Source organism: Lactuca saligna, chromosome 4 (assembly GCF_052625555.1).
Source record: "Lactuca saligna cultivar CGN05327 chromosome 4, ASM5262555v1, whole genome shotgun sequence".
Classification (NCBI taxonomy): Eukaryota; Viridiplantae; Streptophyta; class Magnoliopsida; order Asterales; family Asteraceae; genus Lactuca; species Lactuca saligna.
The window spans coordinates 141,075,861-141,097,788 of NC_136420.1; the positions used below are offsets into that span (position 1 = coordinate 141,075,861).

The 21,928-nt window shown below is 30.4% G+C and overlaps 2 long non-coding RNA genes across 2 annotated transcripts; both read left to right on the top strand.

Annotated features, from left to right (window-relative positions):
- The first annotated feature begins 18,508 nt into the window (after positions 1-18,508).
- Positions 18,509-19,055, top strand: LOC145038837 (uncharacterized). Its single transcript, XR_013679592.1, has 4 exons — positions 18,509-18,620; positions 18,706-18,747; positions 18,843-18,923; positions 19,005-19,055. It is a non-coding gene; the product is annotated as an uncharacterized LOC145038837 (long non-coding RNA).
- Positions 19,056-20,492: 1,437 nt separating this feature from the next.
- On the top strand, positions 20,493-21,102 carry LOC145038838 (uncharacterized). The gene is made up of 3 exons (XR_013679593.1): positions 20,493-20,652; positions 20,837-20,903; positions 20,993-21,102. It is a non-coding gene; the product is annotated as an uncharacterized LOC145038838 (long non-coding RNA).
- Positions 21,103-21,928: the final 826 nt, after the last annotated feature.

Here is a 21,928-nt window from a genome sequence, read left to right on the forward strand (position 1 = left end):
ACTCCATGGAGTACCAATATCTATCATCTCAGATAAAGATAGTAGGTTTACTTCACGCTTTTGGCAATCGCTTCAGAAAGCTATGGGAACACAACTTGACATGAGCACTGCTTACCACCCAAAAACGATGGCCAAAGCGAGCGAACCATTCAAACACTTGAAGATATGCTTCGTGCATGTGTGATAGATTTTGGAAGGTCGTGGGATACCCACTTTCCTTTAATCGAGTTCTCATACAACAATAGTTATCACTCAAGCATCAAAGTTGCTCCATTTCGAGGCATTATATGGGCGTAAATATAGATCACTGTTGTGTTGGGCTGAGGTAGGTGACACTCATCTAGCCAAAGGAAAGACCCCAAGCAATGCATTAACAAGACCGGAAATATTACACGAAACTACAGAGAAGATAATTCAGATCAGAGCTCGACTGCAAGCATCACGAGACCGACAGAAGAGCTACGCTGATAAACGGAAAAAGCCCTTGGAATTTCAAGTCGGGGATCGGATGTTGTTAAAAGTATCTCCCTGGAAATGAGTGATTTGTTTTGGGAAACGGGTAAAATTAAACCCATGATACATTGGACCCTTCGAGATGCTTGCTCGAATCGGTCCAGTGGCTTATAGACTGCAGCTACCTGCTGAGCTCAGTAGTGTACACCTCGTGTTCCATGTTTCCAATTTGAAGAAGTGTTTATCTGAAGAGACTCTCGTCATCCCGTTGGAAGAGATCGAAATCAACAAGAATCTCATGTTCGTGGAAGAACCCATCGAGATCATGGACAGGGAGGTGAAGCGTACTAAGCAAAGTCGCATTCCAATAGTGAAGGTTAAATGGAACGCGAAACATCGACCGGAATTCACCTGGGAACGCGAAGACCAAATGAAGCATAAGTACCCTCACCTATTCTCACATTCTCAAATCTAGCTTCAAGAAGAATTTCGGGACGAAATTCTCTCTAACGGGGGGATGATGTCACAACTAGGAATTCTGATGCTTTGTAAACATTGAACAATGATAACAACGTGATTGAAACTTGAAAACATGTATGATGTTTATGCAATGACAAAAAAATTCCATCAAACACTATATACAACACTCAAATAGTCGACACAAGGTTGGAAACCCTAGAAATCCCGATTTAAGTCCAATATGGACTAGGATTTCCTTATTGGGCGTAATGGGCCAATAAGCTTCCAATTTAACTATATTGGGATTATAACTCTTAAATAGGCTCTAGTTGGACCCACTTTCATGAGACATAACCTTTTTGGGCCTTATAAGCCTAAAATGGACTAGTTTATCTTTAATGGGCCTTATTAGGCCATAACAAATCCAAATAGCTTTAATGAACTCAAATCTTATTTGTGCCTCCTGTAACCCAATTACATGCTTAAGGGACTCTCAATGACAACTACATGTTGTTGGGCCTTAGTGGCCTACTAGTATTGCTAGTAAGGTCCAAATAAATCATATGCGAAATAGGCCAACGTGTCCTTCGTATACTCGACAGCCTTATATAACAAACGTGATTAGTAGGACCTCATGGTCCTCTTCTCCTCGTCTGTTAGGCTTACTGTCTATTCAAGTAAACAAAAACCAGGTCCATAATCAAGGTTAATCAAATTCATTTGGATTAAGTGAGTAATAACGGGCGACACCAATAAGTGTTGGTCGTAGTCTGTAGTTATAATCAAAGTCTCCTGGAGGGAGAGCGAGAGTTTGTATATAGATCTATAAGGGGGTGACTCCCCCACACCTCAGCTGTTCGCTATAGTTAGACTCGGCCAGTCTAGGGTGACAAAAATTTAAGATCAATTTCCGGCGTTCAAAATAATTCCAAGACAGACAAACTAGTCATTATCATGCATTGTTATAACGACTCACAAAATAAATCCAATACTATCTAAGTAATCAAGGGAATTCATAATTATTCGTTGTGACAGTATAATAATTCGAAATAATCATACTATTTTTATCGGAAAACATGGGTTTTTCGGGGAAATCAACATTTTTTTTTTCATTTGTACTTTCAATAACTATAATGTAAAACTTCTCATATATACACGTTTTTAAATCATTCATGCATAAACATATGGATCTTCACACTTTTGTATAAACAATTGTCGTTTCAGAAAATATCAGATTTTCTGGGTTTTATAAACTACACAAAGCATTTTCATACCAAACCTGTTTATGAACTCACCAACATTCTATTTGCTGACTTTTTTCAAAATAACTTGTATGCTCAGGTAATAGATAAACCGAAGGGCAATAACAAGTGTGTTAGAATGTTATGTTTTGAAAACTCTCAAACAACTTATGCTTTGGATATGTAATATTTAAACAATGTAATTGATGTGAAAACTCTCAAAAGGATTTAACCATGAAAACTCTCAAACAACTTATGCTTTGGATATGTATTAATGCATGGTGATGTTTATGTTATGTTTCATGTATATTCATTATGATGACATTTCAATTTAAGTCACGCGATCCCTCGGACGTTTCCGCCGTGTGGTTCGGTGGTGTGACAAATAGACATGTATCGAACACAGGGAACAAAATGTTTAGCTAATTTTTATCTCTTACTAACTAAATTACTAATACTTTAAGAAAAAGCGTTAGTTTTGAAAGACTATAAACTTAATTAACACAACTAAACTAACTATCAACTATTAAGCCAAATATTAAACTAAAGCAAGAAGCACAAAAGACGAATTAAACCAAGGTAATTGAGAGAATTTCATTTAGCTTCGGATTTACTTGCTATTATCGTTGATTTATTGAAGTGCAATGGATTATCGTTTCATTGGTTACTGATTCCTAAAATGACTAGGTTAATGTTCACTAATTCTAATCCTTTAGCAAACAAACTTATTCATACAGTGATTTGGTGGATAAACTAACAAGCTTACTAGTATTCGGTTTGAGTTAATTTAGACTTATAACAAATTGATTAATTTGGTTTATTAGCTCAATTCAATATATGATTGGTCTTCATATATTAGCTCCTAAAATTATTTACCCACTTTTTTTATCTAACCCTAGGTTTTGTTCAAAACTCTACTTCTACAAATTTTCAATTCATACAAAAGTCGTAAGATTCAAGTTCAATTAAGAAACACGGTCACACAAACTTAATTAAACTCAACAATAAATAGAGAAACAAGTTATCATAAGCATAGAAGGTTATTTAATAAGCTAAATCAACAAATAACCAATAAAGCTAAATCAAACCATAATAAGTCAAGCAACCCTACACTAAAATAAAGTTATAGGGTTTTCGCCCATGATTTTAGCAATCAAACACATAAAAACGAAAGACATTATAATAGACATAATTAAACCGAAGTAGAAAGTCGTAATTTTGAGTTATATTGTCTTAATACTCCCAATTCCCAAGATATAGTCTATTTCTTCACTTCCAAGCTTTAGAATAGATCCTTGGCGTTTAAAAGTCGAAAGTATCTTCTAGAAAATATTTTAATTTCGGAGGAGAATGGCATGTATATATAGTTTCCCCCAAAACAGATCACCACGTCGTGGTCTTCTTTGTTATCCTGTATTCAACAAGACTCCTTAATCAATTGGGAAAGTCCAAATTGTCATGTCGTGGAAAAGTCACCACGACGTGGAGAGTGCATTTTTCTTCTTCTTCTTCTTCTTCTTCTTCTTCTTCTTTTAAATCTTCATTCAAACTCCTAGCTTCCAGCTTCCAACTTCCTTTTCGTTCCAAACATGTCTTTTACCCATACAACACAATACATAGCAAATTAAGTATCTTTTGTTCTATAAAGGACATAAAAATAATTAGAAATATTAAGATATGATGTAGAATTATATGTATAGACATATATATATATATATATATATATATATATATATATATATATATATATATATATATATATATATATATATATATATATATATATATATATATATATAATGAAACGGATATAGGTGGTACCAGTGGTGGCGAGGATGATGTGTTGGATATAATGTGCAAGATACAATCAATTTATTGTACTACTAATTGTCTAATTATAAATGAGCTAAATGGGTCACACACTAAAAGTTATAAAATAGATATGAAAATAAATAATATATTTATTAGATAAATTATTATTAATTATAACCTAAAATATTGTACCGTTACCATTTATCTAGAAACAAATTATAACTCATTAATCATCTTAAGAATTTGGATTAGAAGAATTGAATCCAAATCATAGGATGTTAAAGTGCAGAAGATGGTTAAGTATCGTTATTTTTGTAACTTCCTTTGATGCTCTAATTTCAAATCTTTCAAGATATCTTCAAGTATACATCATATTCATTTCCAACCTTAAAAAACCCCACTCTAAGGCCCGAGTTTTTTACCTTTTAAGTGCAAAATTAAGAAGAAATATCTTAAAAATTCATATTCATATTGTTTGTTTGCATCTTATTTTTTACTTCTTCAAGTTCTAAATGCCTCTTAAATTTTCAGATATTAAACTAAGTCTAAATTTTAAAAAAACACAAGCTTTGCTATTGTGCCCTAAACAATCGACAAACACCTTCACCAAACTAGCGCATCCTCTTCCTCTTCATTCAGTGTGTGAGGTTCTTCCCTTCACTAGGTTCTCCGATGACACCGCCGCACCCCAACACCGTTGTCGCCTCCTCAAACGATGATGCCGCCTTCGTCTTCGATGTTTCAGGTGAGTTTCTTCCTTCTTTCCTCCCAAACTTGATAAGTTTACTATTTTTATGAATTGTTTGTTCTACAAATCGATGGTGCATCCCCATTAAAATCGAGTATTAGATTTTTCTTTTCTTCTTCATCTAAAAATTGAATTCAATATGTTAGGGTTTTTTTTTTTTTTTTTTTCAAATGTGGTATGATTTTGTCGATTTTTATGTTCAAATCAAATTGTTTTTATGTTTTGGTTGGTGGAAATTAGATTTGTTGTTGATGTTATACTGAAATGTTGATGTTGAAATCAGATATGTTAATGGACGAGAATGCGAATACATGGCTAATTTGAGTGACCATATTGAAAATCAATTGGGATCAAATTAAATTGTAGGATTTTATTTGGATTTAAGTATGATTTTTTGGGTTTAAAAATATTTATGTTTGATTTGGATTTGTGTTTAATTTTAATTTATGCCAAATTTGGATTGTATATGAGGTTTATATATATATTTTTTTATAATTATGTTAAAAAACTAATTAGGTTATTTTATAAACAGACACTTGAATTCAATAAAAAATAAAATAGAAGGGTAAAATGATAATTTTTATTGCATAGAAATTCAGAAGTCCCAACCAAACAACAAATAAAACATTCAAAATCTTAAAATTCTATATCATCTTAAAAAATTCAGATACTACCAAATAACCTTATATCTTCTTATATCCTCCAAATTGTATCCAAGGAATAGGGGAGGGAGTTTGAGGTTTATCTTCTTATCTTTGGTATATTGGCACATATAGTCCCTCAATTCCATCTTTTCATCGCTTGGCACCAAAATGACATTAACTAATGACTTAGCTATTATATTTACAAAATCAACCCTTATTAACTCATTTATTGACAAATTAAATCCAAAATGGAATTAATTCAACTCTTAATTTTCTAGACTTTGACTAAGTTTTCATATTTTAACATTTTTTTAAAACAACTTCTATTTTAACAAGTAACGTTATTAAACTTAATCGTTAATGATTATTATTTATAGTTAGACTTATTTGTTTATCTAATTTAACTAAATTTAAAAAGTACCCATAAACGTAGGGTGTTGCATTATTAGCTCAAAGGAAAATATTCATAGGTCTGAAAACGATGTAGAAAATATTAAGGTGAAATCTAAAGATTATCTTCTTTTTTAATAAAATAAAATTTATTTATTTATCTATCTATTTATCTATACTTATAAAAAAAGATATTTTTATTTGTGCCATATATATTTGAAACCTCCATGACATTATAATGTTTTTCTAATAATTATTATAAATTGATTAATAATGTTAAATTAAAGTAAAAACTAATTTCTAATCATAAAATAACTAAACTATAATATTAAGATATTATATTTTACTTCAATTTAAAAAATTATAATTTTAACTTTTTAATCTACCATAATAAATAAGAATAATTTTGCCACATGTTCACTTCTCCTTCGTTTTGATACTTGTCATTTTTAGATTTTTTTGAATTATTTAATATCCACTTGTCATTTTTATAATTTTTTTCTTTTTTATTCAAATCTCAAATGCCACCTCATATTAATTAATTTTATAAATATATTCATTAATATACATAATTACTTTCTATTTTTGAATTCCTTTTTCTATTAATATATTAATTAATGTATATGTATATTAATGTAGATAGTACATTGCATTTGTGAATTCATATTAATTAATTTTATTAGTATAGATTAATTAAGACCAAATTATATAAATAGTACATGCAGTTTACCAAAATGTCACAAACTCAATCGCTACTTATTATTATTATTATTTTTTTTTAAGAAAATGGTCTTTGCGGTTACCAAAATTTTCAAATACGACAACATATTTAAAACTAATAAATTAACTATAAAGTATTGGGTGTGAAACTCGTGTATTACACGAGTTTATTAAAAAAAAATTGGTAACCACAAAGACCATTTTCATAAAAAAAAAATAATAAGTAACGATTGAGTTTGTGACATTTTTGTAAACCGCATGTACTATTTATATAATTTGGTCTTAATTAATCTATACTAATAAAGTTAATTAATATGAATTCACAAATGCAATGTACTATCTACATTAATATACATATACATTAATTAATATATTAAAAGAAAAATGAATTCAAAAATAGAAAGTAATTATGTATATTAATGAATATATTTATAAAATTAATTAATATGAGGTGGCATTTGAGATTTGAATAAAAAAAGAAAAAAAACTATATAAATGACAAGTGGATATTAAATAATTCAAAAAAAAATCTAAAAATGACAAGTGTCAAAACGAAAGAGAAGAGAACATGTGACAAAATTATTCTTATTTATTAGGGTAGATATGTTGTCGTATGTGTACAATTGTCAATTTATGATTGTATGCAAAATAGTTAGATTATAAATTTTAATATAAATGGTTAACTTAAATCAAAATTTCAGTTAAACTTGAAAAAAATCGAGAGACTGTTTTATAAATATTTAAAAGTTATAAATTATAGTGTTAAACATAAATTGTAATCTTACGTTAACAAAAAAAACATGAAAATGTTTTTTATAATCATTAAGAATTTTCAAATAAGTAGTTTAAAAATAAATTATAATTTTGCCACGTGTTCACTTCTCCTTCGTTTTGACACTTGTTATTTTAGATTTTTTTGAATTATTTAATATCCACTTGTCATTTTTATAATTTTTTTTCTTTTTTATTCAAATCTCAAATGCCACCTCATATTAATTAATTTTATAAATATATTCATTAATATACATAATTACTTTCTATTTTTGAATTCCTTTTTCTATTAATATATTAATTAATGTATATGTATATTAATGTAGATAGTACATTGCATTTATGAATTCATATTAATTAATTTTATTAGTATAGATTAATTAAGACCAAATTATATAAATAGTGCATGCAGTTTACCAAAATGTCACAAACTCAATCGCTACTTATTATTATTTTTTTTTTTTATGAAAATGGTCTTTGTGGTTACCAAAATTTTCAAATACAACAACATATTTAAAACTAATAAATTAACTATAAAGTATTAGGTGTGAAACCTGTGTATTACACGAGTTTATTAAAAAAAAAATTGGTAACCACAAAGACCATTTTCATAAAAATAATAATAATAATAATAATAAGTAGCGATTGAGTTTGTGACATTTTGGTAACCGCATGTACTATTTATATAATTTGGTCTTAATTAATCTATACTAATAAAGTTAATTAATATGAATTCACAAATGCAATGTACTATCTACATTAATATACATATACATTAATTAACATATTAAAAGAAAAATGAATTCAAAAATAGAAAGTAATTATGTATATTAATGAATATATTTATAAAATTAATTAATATGAAGTGGCATTTGAGATTTGAATAAAAAAAGAAAAAAACTATATAAATGATAAGTGGATATTAAATAATTCAAAAAATCTAAAAATGACAAGTGTCAAAACGAAAGAGAAGAGAACATGTGACAAAATTACTCTTATTTATTAGGGTAGATATGTTGTCGTATGTGTACAATTGTTAATTTATGATTGTATGCAAAATAGTTAAATTATAAATTTTAATATAAACGGTTAACTTAAATCAAAATTTCAGTTAAACTTGAAAAAAATCGAAAGACTATTTTATAAATATTTAAAAGTTATAAATTATAGTGTTAAACATAAATTGTAATCTTACGTTAACAAAAAAAACATGAAACTGTTTTTTATAATCATTAAGAATTTTCAAATAAGTAGTTTAAAAATAAATTATAATAAAAATAGTTAAAAGTAATATTATATAAAAAATTATAATGTTATCTTTAAAAACAAGGGGAAATGACATAAATGCCCTACGAACTATCTAGGGTTTATCCATTGAGTCCTTAAAGTTTTTTTGGACTTTATAGGTCCCTAAACTAGGATATGATCTGTTATTTTAGTCACTGTCAACCTATAATAGCCGGTTCAGTGACCTTTTAGACCAAAAAAACTCACATTGTGCTTCTATAAAGCCAAAAAAACAAGTTCGGGGATCAATACAAATTGAGTGTGAATCAACTTTAGAAGAAAATGAGAGTTTTTTTATTCTAATTGATCCCCGAACTTATTTTTTTGGCTTTATAGGGGTACAATGTGAGTTTTTTTGGTCTAAAAGGTCATTGAATTGGCTATTATATGTTGACAGATACTAAAAGAGCATGTTATATCCTAGTTTAGGGACCCATAAAGCCCAAAAAAAACTTTTGGGACTCAAATGGTAAACCCTAGAAAGTTCGTAGGGCATTTGTGTGATTTTCTCTAAAAACAATGTTTGTTGTTTTAAATAATTACAATCAAATAAACTAACAATATTCATCAAATAAATTTTAAAAATATTAAATTTCTGAAATCAAATTATAATAGTTAAGAGTTTTCAAATATGTTATTTTAAATAACTTATAACAACAATAGTTAAAAGTAATATTATATACAAACATTATATTGTTACATTAAATAAAAACGATGTTTGATGTTTAAATAATTATAATGATAGAAATTAAAATCTTAAAAAATAAGCTTTTTAAAATTAATTAATTATAATAACTATAAATATCATTAAATCATATATTATATTTGATTTTATTAATGACTAACCTGCATGTAAAGTCTATTGAAACAATTAAGATTATAGAATTTTAAAAGATATCTGTAATATCATATAATTCAAAACAAATTATATTTATATCAACTTATTATATGATTTATTATATAAAAGCTAACAACAACATAATTTATATATATATATATATATATATATATATATATATATATATATATATATATATATATACACACACAACGATTTCAAATATATTATTATATTCTTCAACCTACGGGTATTCGCCTCGTATATACATGTTATTTATGGTTGTTGCTAATAAGACATCCTTTGGACACCCCATTGATCACTTTTTAAAAAGTCAACTTATAATTAACTATTTCTAATCAACTTTTTCGGAAAACAATGCAATTTCAACCAATAAAATTATTTCAAAATTAAATTAGTTTGTCTATATGGTAAAATGAAGTGTCTTTTTAACCAAGCCCATCATTTATAGGTCTACTTTATGTTAGTTGCTACTAAAGTCTGGTAAAATCACAGTTTTAGACATGACATGCATTTGTAACATCCTCTTTTAAGGCAAACTTAAAATATTATTAAAATATTTATTTAAATAAGAAAAATAATAGCTAAAACAATAATATATACAGCTTTTGCATGTCATCGGGTGCAATACAATTTCGTTCTTTTAACACACTCTGGTATACTTTGTAATGCACTTGTTTTTTGAAGTGGTATAAAATATATAATCAAGTGTGAAACATATGTACCATGTGTGTCTCATTTTTCAAGGGACATAAGGGAGCAAAACAAATCTTTTTTTTCACTTGGCAAGATAAAAAAAATTCTTCATTAGAGTCAAGTGCATCTTTCATGTGAAATATTCTAAAGCTTGTATGTGTTAACTGTTGATTTCAATCTAAAATTGACTAATTAGCAAACAATCACACATTAGAGAGAAAGCGAAGCACACTGTAAAAAACATAATATGCTAAAATATTGATAATTCGCTTTGAGGGAGAAATCAAATTCAATTGAATACAGGCTCGTCCCAGAAGGTGAACGATATGGACGATCGTCCAGAACCTATCTTTTAAAGAAATTCAATTTTTTTTAATGGAAATCCTTATATTTAGATGATAGTACAAATAATTTTCTTTTAATTATTGATTTATTATAAAAAATTGATGATATTTGTATATTTTAAAGATCTATTTTTTTCTCTCTCTGATCCAAAATATATTTGAAACGGTCCTGATTGAATCCTAACTAAACTCAACAAAATATAAGATATTATAGTATGAGATGTTTGATTATATAATTACTACCTTTTTCATCTCATTTTCTCTCTCTCTCTCTCTCTCTCTCTCTATATATATATATATATATATATATATATATATATATATATATATATATATATATATATATATATATATATATATATATATAACCACACACACTATCTTACAAACCGTAGAAACTACTGATAAAAAATTTTAAATTTTTTATTAAGATAATAGGATATAAGTTTTTTTTTTAAACTATTATATTGATTATTTAAAATTAAAATATATATTTTTTTGAATATCCAATATGGACATTCAATATAATATGAATTAATATATGGTTTGTTTGTAGTGTGATTAGCTTACAAAACTAAATCATTTATAACCGGAAGTTCAAAAATAAAGATAAGTAACTTATCAATTGCTAAATAAATTGAATCGAAATAAATGCTATATAAATTAAAGGGCAGAATAACCAGAAATTAAAAGGAATGAAAGATAACAGTGTAAATTCATATTTGATGAAAAACGATATGTGAAGTGTCATGCGGACAATTGGATTCTGATATATATATATATATATATATATATATATATATATATATATATATATATATATATATATATATATATATATATATATATATATATATATATATATATATATATATGGAAGGAGGTATGAATAATAACTTTTTTAAACTTAATTCATATTTGATGAAAAACGATCTGTGAAGTGTCATGTGGAAAATTGGATATATATATATATATATATATATATATATATATATATATATATATATATATATATATATATATATATATATATATATATATATATATATATATATATATATATATATAATAACTTTTTTAGACTTAAGAGTTTGACCATATTATTTTTAGCTTATTTTTAGCTGTTGGGAATTTTAGTCCCTTTTAACTTTAGATATTGACCACAATAATTTATTGAGATTGTCCATTTTAGTTCCAGCCTCTCTCTCAAAGTTTGCCCACAATAAAAGAATTCCACAGTCATCATACATACCACACGTTTTTCTATCACCTATTCCACCTGCTTACCATTAACTGTACATGGTTTTCACCCTCCAATTTACCTCTATCTTTGTTCCATATTTTCTGTGGTTTTCGTCAAACCTCGATTTCTCGATTTTGTGTCTTCCCTGATATAGGTTTCGATGACAGTGCCTCCATCACAGCCTCTGTGGAAGAAGTAGGAAACGATCATTTACAAATTGTATTTTTCCTTTGATATTACTAGGGCTTTCTTACTTTTGATCAGGTTACAAGTTGTTAAATGATTGGAGAATTAGAGCTAGAAGCGAGGGGTTTGGAAAACCCTAGCGATTTAGATCATCTGCTTCCGAGTCACCAACACATTGATTCTGAATCATCGTCATCGTCGTTCCCATCATTGTGTGCTGCGAGTTCTGTTGATGTAATAGATGAAGATGTAGAAGAAGGTTCGATAGCTACCTGTCGTATTTTCCTTGAGTGTAACTGAGAGGAAGGTGAATGCTTTTAGCTTTACTTGTACTTATCTGATAACTACTGAAGATATTATGTTGCGTTATTGGGCCCATGTTATTTAGTCTGTTTTGTACTCACGGTTTGGGCTTGTCCAACCGTTTTTGTCTTTTTAGGGTTTAGTATATAAGGTGCACTCATGCATCCTTATCGAGTACGCTTTTTATAATTATCATATTAATTGTATTGCAAACCCTAGCACAACTCTACAGAGGATGTTCTTAATCGAGCTCTTCTAAAGTGTGACTATATTTTAATCATTCGACATACGGATTGATTTATTGCGTGTTCTTGTGTTTTTCATTCTTATTTATTTACATATTAAAGATATAATCGATCTAAATAGTTTATATCTCATCAATTGGTATCAGAACAGGAGATTGTGTAATCCATACGCATCTTTTCTGTTGAAGAAGGTGTAACATCCCCAAAATCACAGCCAGAAAAGACCGGTTTTTGTTTATACTTTATTTCAAAATCAGAGTAACCTTTTAATAAAAGAGTTGCAGAATTTGTCCCAAAACAATAATATGATAAAGAGTTATCAAAAGCATTTCCTTAGAAATGTATTTCATTAAAATACTCGGGATGTCATGTTCGATACAGTACATAAGTATAAACAATACAATATAATCCTTACTACATTATTTCATATCTACAGGCCTATATCCGTAATCCCTCATCCCAACACATCACAACTATGCTCGAGCGCTACTACCTGTAATACATAAAACTAAGTGGGTCAGGCTTGGGAGCCTGGTGAGCACATAGGGTTTTCAACCCACAATAAATAAGTTTATTAATTTCATCGACCAACAATAACCCGATTACCCGTTCCCGTTATCCTCACATTACGTCCCTAAACACCTATCATAAAGGACCTATCCTAAGGATCATCATCGGAATGGAAACTACTGCTAAGGGGGTTCCTCATCAATAAATTTCCTAAAGGCAACCATGATGGGGATGGATTACACTGGTGAACACATCGTTCAAAACACCTACAGGTTGCGAGCCTGCCAGCGTTTCATTGGACTGTTTAGAAGAGTCCGTGGTCGTCATCTATACTCCACTAGATGACTGGATCAACAACAACAACATCAAGGCCTATCATCATTTTATCACACATCACCTATTACATCTACCCATGTTTTTGTTGGATTAATGTCTAAGTCCATAACTATATTTGGTATGTACTTGACCCGATCTGACATGGTCCATTTGGGTTGCACTTCACTGACACAATTTATATGGATAGTCTTTTGAGAATAGTATATTTATGATTAATATTAATATATTATAAGTTCTAATATATTAATATGAAATCATATTATTTAATTAGTATTGATCAAGAATTAATTTAGAATTAATTAAGTGATCAAAATGAACTAATTAAATATGGACTCTTATATATATATGGAATGGGCCAAGTTCATTTAGGTTGGGTTAAGCTTTCATGGATAGTCGATGGAGTGTTTAACCCAAGGATCATATGAATTGAAAGGTCATGGGTTTAACCCTAGTCTCCATACTATATAAAGATGTCATTGGTTGGTGGAATTGGCACTAGTGTGGTACACTAAGAAGGGCTAGCTGATTTCACTGGAGAGAACAAAGTATCCATATTCTCTAAAGTCTTCCAAGGTGTTTTGGTGATTTGTGATTCCACTTGAGGCTTCCACACTATTGGGGATATGCTCTTAAAGCTTGAAGACATCAAGCTACATCAAAAGGTATGTCATCTAACTAGTACTTTGTAGTATAAGAACTTCATAATATGCTAGTTAGGATTAAAGCCTTGGAAAGATCTTATTTGCATGTATAATAGGAAAATATAGATCCAAGGTTTATAGGGTTTCATGTACACCATAGGAGTGTTAGAATGCTCAAAATCCAACAGTGGTATCAGAGCCAGGTTTGTTTTCTTGTTATACTTGCAAAATTGCTTAAAAAATCGAAGTTGTTTGCTGTCTGATCATCAGACTCGGCGAGTCCATCAGGAGACTCGGCGAGTCCATGCATAAAAAGTGATCAAATCGATCCAAATCACCGAGTTGGTTCATGCACTCGACGAGTTGGACCCCCAGACAGCATAAATTCGACTTTTTTGGCTGGAATTGGACTAGGAACATTACCCTAAGATGTTTTTGGACTTATAAACTTGTTTTTGATGTGGTAGTGTTCATGCTAATCCAATTTCAAAGATAATTGTCAATAGATTCATGTTTTGTATTAGTTTAAGGTTTAGGCTAATTACATGAAAAAGTTTGATTTGAATTATCTTGTTCTTATGAGTTGCTTAGATTAATAGAAAAGTTGAGTGAAATAGTTGTTTTCAATCCAAATTAATCTAAGAGTTGATTCTAAAATGTGTTTTTGTAACTTGTCCTCAAGTTATATGAAAAGTCACATTTAAGTTTCATAAAACTCATAAAAGTTGGCAAAGGTTACAAAAATGAAGAGTCTTGTCTCATTGAATGGTTTTATGACTCCATAACTTGTCCTCAAGTTATGGAAGTTCAAGAGCCACTTCATTAAGTAATAAAATGTATAACCTTAATTAATTCCATAAGTTATAAAATAAAGATAAGTTAATTCTTTTATTAGTTTAAAGTCTTCCATAACTTGTCCTCAAGTTATGGAACTTGAAGAGTTTTTGGATTAAAACTACTTTAAACACATAAGTTATGAAATTAATTAGTTTTGAATAATTTCAAAACTTGCCCTCAAGTTTTGGAATTTGAAAAGTGTTCTCTTATTAATACTTTAATTCCAAGTTAGCCCTTAGAATTTTCAAAGTTAAAATTCAACCCTTATAATTTATAATATTATAAGTTAATAATATTTATATATATGTATAAGAGTAAAGTCAGTCTTACCGTTAGTAGGCCTCATTCACGAAGCTGGTATATAGGGGGGGGGGGTATAAGGTTACTGCCTATAAAATGGCAGTTTAATGGGTGTCCACTCTCACCCACCGCTTCCTTGACCGGTGGAGGGTCGTTAGCCGAACGGGTTTGACAGGACTATAATTCTCCCTTCATTAAAAGTATTAATGATAAATACTAAGTAACTAAACTCTTAATAATACCCAATCTTAGTTACTTAGGAAAATGTGAATAAGGTGATAATCCATGAAATTACACTTTGCACTTTGTTTAAGTCGGTTAGTGGAGCGTGTGTGGTTAACCGACACACTAACTCGTATTTAACAAGGTAGGCAAAGGGTAACTTAATGTTTATCATAGTATCGATGGAGCATGTGTGGTTAACCGGCACATCAATTGAGGGGTAAACACTTAAGGGTACCAAGTAATTTGCATGGTTACTTCACACCTTGTTTTGTGATCCTCGGCATCCCAGTCACACAACCTGAAGGGCACAATCGAGATTGAAACATGCCATTGAATAGTTCAATGAATCTCAAAGATCTAGGAGGTTCAAATCCAATTAAAACCTAATAATTCATTTCGTTTATCTTGGTGGAAATTGGTGAATCGTCATTCACCTACCTTCAAATATTTTATAGCTTGGATTACGGCATCCCTCTTATAAGTTATAAAATAGTTTGTTGGGTCCTAGCCTTAATATTACATATTAGGTGTCATATTAAGGACTTAAGATAAACTATCTTGAATATCTCCCAGAAGATGTCAGGTTTAGACATTTATGATCTTCCAAAATCTCTTGAAACAAGCTTTCTTAAATAAAGATGATCTCCTTTGGAAATCATACTTCTTTCACCTCCTCCAATTATTCTCCCTAACCCACAAGTTCAAGGTCACTCAAGCCCTATTGGCAAGGTAAGGTCTAGGTGTGGTCACATCTTGGATATGTAGTCACATATTGACAAGCCGGGAGAGTTAGGTGTCAAAGTCACTACTAGAAAACTGCCCTTTAATGACGCGCAAACAATGACGCGCGCTAATAGAGGATACGCATTTGTGCGTGCCCTAAAAAATAATGTCAGCTCTGGAAAATTTGAAGGATAGAGGAAACGCATTTTTGAGCGCCTTAAAATTAGTGTCCAACAAAAAAATTTAAAAACACGGAGGGCACCTATCCTAAAAAGCGCGCCGTGTTACCTTGTCGCTTTATAATTTTAGTCTATTAGCGCGTGTTTTCATTTTTTGGGGGGAATGAAATCCAAAAAATTAAAAACCCCGCTTGCGTCTCCTCCTTCCACGGGAATGCTCACCTCATCAGACTCACCACCATCTCTCTCTCTATCTCTCTCTCTCTCTCTCTCTACAGTTCACCTCCATACCACCACCATGGTTGTCATAGCTACATCTCACCACCTGCAACCTCAACACAATCGACCATAACCACCATTCCTACCATCCATCGCCGCCCTACCATCTTCTCCATCACCACCTCTTTCTTGTTCTATGTGAAACCCTAAAATCGGTAACAACAATTGATAGGTTCGATTCTAACCCTAGTTCGTTCTCCCCCCCTCCCCTTTTCCTCTACAACAACTGATAGGTTCGATTCTATGGGGTTCACGAAGCATGGTTTATACATCTAGGGTTTTTGAATTTCGAGTATTATGCACACAAATGTCAGACAAAATATGGTCCGATTCCAGTTCTTAAAGCCCTCAACTCCGATTGACATGTGATCAAGGCTGGAAGAATTATCAACTCCTTCAAATAAATGTTATCATCTTCCTATATCAATCTGTTTTCATCTATGCTCAACATTCCAAGGTACAACTCTCTTTTAAACTCCAATATCAACATCTATTCATTTACTTTCCACGAATTCTGATCATCGCATTTGACTTCATCATTCCCAGGAATGATTTTTCTAAATTCATCTCTTTACTTACCTGATTGTGTTATCTACTTGTTGGTGGGATTTCTATCAGTTTTTATTTTAATTTAAAGTGAAATGATCGAGTGCACGTGAGGTGTTTGATGAAATGCTCAAGTGAGTGAAGATAATAATTTCTTTCATCTTTTGGCTATGTAAAGATGGAGGTAATAAGATGGGTAAGGATGGAAAAGTTGACATGTTGTGACATAATGGCCAACAGGGTGCTGCAATTCACATAATCGATGCCAACACCGGACATCTATTTTCTTTTCTTGCTGGCTTTCTCATGATTTGTGCTTTGTGACTTCAGATAATTACAGAATTCAAGGAGCAAGGATTGAATACCGAATTGTACAGCAAGAACAAAGACAGAGGGGATACTTATAGTATTGTACCCACAAGTGCTATCAGGTAGTTTTTTATGAGATCTACTGTTCACACACCATTTGAATATTGGGTTTTGAACTTTGAACAAAATCTTTTCTTTTTGGGGCAAAACAGTGGTGAAGGCATACCTGAGATGTTGTTGCTACTTGTCCAATGGGCTCAGAAGACAATGATTGAAAAACTTACATACAACAGTGATATTCAGGTGTGTGTGCGTGTGTGTGTGTATATATATATATATATATATATATATATCCTTTTTCCAATTCCACCTTTATTCCATCTGTGAGAGTTCTGATTACTGATTCTTGGAATGAAAAATCTTTGTAGTGTGCGGTATTGGAGGTTAAAGTGATAGAAGACCTTGGAACAACCATTGATGTGGTTTTGGTTAATGGTGTGCTTCATGAAGGAGATGAAATTATTGTTTGTGGCTTTCAGGTAAGTGCAAACACTTTGTTGCTACATTCGAGTTACTTTTTGTTTGTATACTATAATTAATAAATATATGAACGAATGACGCTATTTTCTTGTTTAAAATATAATGCATGTGCATGTGCAGGGGTCAATTCATACAACAATCCGATCATTGTTGACTCCTCACCTAATGAAGGAACTCCGAGTAAAGGTGAGGATATGTTTGAAACTTTTTGGGCATTTTAAATTTGACAATTGTTTTTCAAATTCATTAGTTTTGTTGAGTCTTTATGAGTTTGTTTGTTGTTTGATTCGGGGAGCTTACATTCATCATAAAGAAATCAAAGCTGCACAAGGGATTGATTTACTTACTTCATTTCATAGACCCTCTCTTTTACTGTCCCATGTGGAAGATTTCCCAAACAGATTGATTTGTGGTACGCTGCTGATGGAGACACAAGATGGAGGTGATGTCAAAGGAGAAGTTTCTCCTCGTGACATAGTTTACACACAGGCTGCTGGAGGTGAAGAAGACCCAAACATCTTTCACATGCTTGATCTTCGCTTTGAGTAAGTTTTTCTTTTTTATTTTCCCTCGGCATAAAGTCATATTTTTTTTTCAATATCAGCAGAGGAATAAGCTGGCGTGATGATTCACTTGCATTGATATATGAAGATTCGTACTCTGACCCATGCTGTGGAGAACTTCTTATGGGACTTATGTTATTGCCAAGTTCAAGAAGGAGGATAAACAAGAGACATACCTGTTGCTAAATGGAAGTGGTGCTACTGCAGAAGGAAACACGAAATAATTAAGGCGTATTTACATTCTACATTTCTACATTACATTACATACCCACATCTTTTATTTATACTATAACTTACGTTTTATATATATTCTTAGGGATATGAAGGAGAACCCGATAATTCTGGAAATTGTGAACAGGTACATAATACCCGTCTTCTGGATTTATATCATTAGTATGTCAGTGAAGTTGGGAACCAAAATTTAAAATTTTAATATCTGCTATTTTGTAACAGATCTTCTTAGAGCTAATGAAAGTTCCACGTTCGGAAGCTAAACTCATAGTTTACTCTTATAAGTTGCAGTTTAGTACACAGGTCAGGAGATACTATTCTTTGCATTTCCTACTTTCTTATATTTACCATATTTTAACTTTACTGTTCTTTTTGCAAATTTAGGTTTCAGAACTTAGGGATAAGCTAAACATTGTTTATTTATCAGTAGAACAGGCAAGTTCTTTGTAATTACATGTGACTTTAATTATGCAGCTATTCAGTGACTATAAGATTGGATTAAAGCTTACTTAATTTTTTAATATGTTGGGTCGTGGTTATATCAGATTAGCAGTTCTGTAAAGTCGAGGAGAGTGCTGCTGACAACTTTTTCTCTTGGAAATGCTTTCAACTAGGGAACTGCAATAGGTTAGCTTTCTATTTTTTATTTTATTTTTGGAGTTACAAAAATTAAAAAAGCATGGATTTGGTTTTAGGTTATGCTGTTTGGTTCAGATTGAGTAGCCTCTTAAGACTTGACGAAACAAAGGAACATTTTGATTTGGTTTTGAATTTTGGTGTTAGATCTTTAACTTTGATTTTGGGTTGGTTTGATTTATATAGGATTTGGTTGAATCTGGTTAGGGTTTCTCGAGAAAAGAGATGGATTGCTGTTGGGGTATAATTATACACCGTGACCATTAAAGGCAGAAGCGATAAAGTATACAAGGGCAAAATGGTCATTTTCATAAATTTAGTCGATTCAGGGACCAAAAGTGTTATGAAAAATTGCCCTCATCAAGCCTTCAAAACTCGTTCCTGCCCTCAAGGTATACATATATATATATATATATATATATATATATATATATATATATATATATATATATATATATATATTAACCTCCTTTAATATTTTTTAAATTAATTAATAAAATGTAATTGTTTTTAATATAAATTTTTTAGGAGGGAACAACTAGTCCTGCTGCATTCACCAGGGCAACGGTTGTTGTTGCGGTCAAGTATTCAATAGTTGAACGACCAGAGAAGATCGATGTGGTCCTCTACCCTGAAATTTCGTCATTTCTTATGCTTATCAAGGATCAGGACCGGGTAAGTCTTTCTCTCTCTCTCTCTCTCTATATATATATATATATATATATATATATATATATATATATATATATATATATATATATATATATATATATATATTCCAATATCCTACATATCTTCACACAAATGGAAACACGGTAACTTTTAAGAACTTTTCCTTCTATTTGGACATGAAACTATTGGGGGCAGAATGTGAGGGTGACCTACTAGGTGTACAAACCTGATCCTGTCTCTTTCTATTTCATATATGTGTCTACACCTAAGTGAGCTTATTCTTATTCTTTTACTTTTATAGTTACCACTAAAAGCAATCCAAATCCTTTTGATTATGTCCCTGAGACATAGTTACAAACCTTGAGGCCTTCTTCAAAGCATTCTGACCAATATACCCTTCACAACATTTACCTTTTTATCCTTCTTCTTGAGACTTTATATTGACTTATCCTTGAGGTACACACTAACCCATAAGCTTAAACTCCCTACCTGATACCCTGTTAACTATAAGCTTTACTAAAGTAATCAACTTTTTCACATACTTTGAGCTGGTTTTGGGTAAGGTGGTTTTGGGCCTATTTTCACTTAATTTTCTTCACAAGAGGTCGCAATACAGCCAATTATAAGTGCTTTATTATAGGGTAAGCTTCCTGGAGGAAAAGAAATTGCAGTGAAGAGGTTGTCAAGCCTCTCTGGACAAGGTTTGCAAGAGTTCAAAAATGAGGTTATGCTTATTGCTAAACTTCAGCATTGAAATCTTGTTAGACTAGATACATTTATAGTTGGTTAGTTCATTTCTCCATTCATATGCTTAGTTATATCTGTAAACATAACTAACTTTTTTTATATTAAGATAAAGAAAGGTCTTCATGATGTTGAATTTTTCTAATATTGGTTTTGCGTTGCAGACAGTATGGTACAAGGGAAAGTAAAGAAGTTACATTGGAAAGGAGAGTTCAGTTTGATTTACTTCAGGTCATTTCTTCTAATAAATCTTATTGAACAAGTAAGTTGATATGTAGGGATAACTATAAGGTTTTGATTCATTATCTTATTTTCTGCAGGCTATGCAAAGAGATTATAAATTGAGCTCGTACTCACTGAATTCTGTTTCAACACACTTTTTTAATGAGCAGGTATTCTTTTTACGTTCTAGTAAGGTACACATAACTAACTTTTTTATATTATGAAACTATATCTTATATATATATATATATATATATATATATATATATATTTATATATATATATTTATATATAAAACTAGTAGAAGTTTCTCGCGCCATTGGCGCGAGTTAGATACGAATTTTGTGCATGCAACATCGATTAGAAGAAGAAGCAAAAGGAAAGGTTTTGGGAGGAGAATAATCTCATAATTAAGAGTCACATGGGAAGGTACTTTAAAAAATTGTAAACCACACCACACGTTAAGGTCCTAGGGTCTTGTTCAATGCTTTAGGTGTGTTTGCTCTAAGGGAGATCAACTTATCAAAAGTAAGTTATCTTTTTCACCCTTTTATTTAATATTTTTTTGATTGAATGAAAGTCTTAATTAAAGTAATTGACAACCCTTTTTCTGTAAATGATGTTGTGATTGTGGGAGAGGTGTTGTGTTTTTCTTTGTTGCTAGGTAACCTTCTCAACAATAGCATTCTACTTAAGCAGGTGAGTAATCAAGATTAAGGGAGACTTGTAATCATGTTTGGCATTCCTATCCTGTAAGAAACAGAGTTGTATGATTACTTTTTAGTTTTACAGGAATGTATAACCCATGTTAGCAATGTATTATTTTTGTTTAACATTTGAATGATTCTTTGTATGACATTATAATTTGTGCAATTTATTTTATTTTTTGAGTATGAAATTTTATTTTATATTATGCAATGGATTGTATTTTTGTATATGGTATTTTATTTCTATTATGAGAAATTAAATGCAAATTTAATTTAAAAATTAATAAATATATAAATTATTTTTTTTAAACATATAAATTTACGATA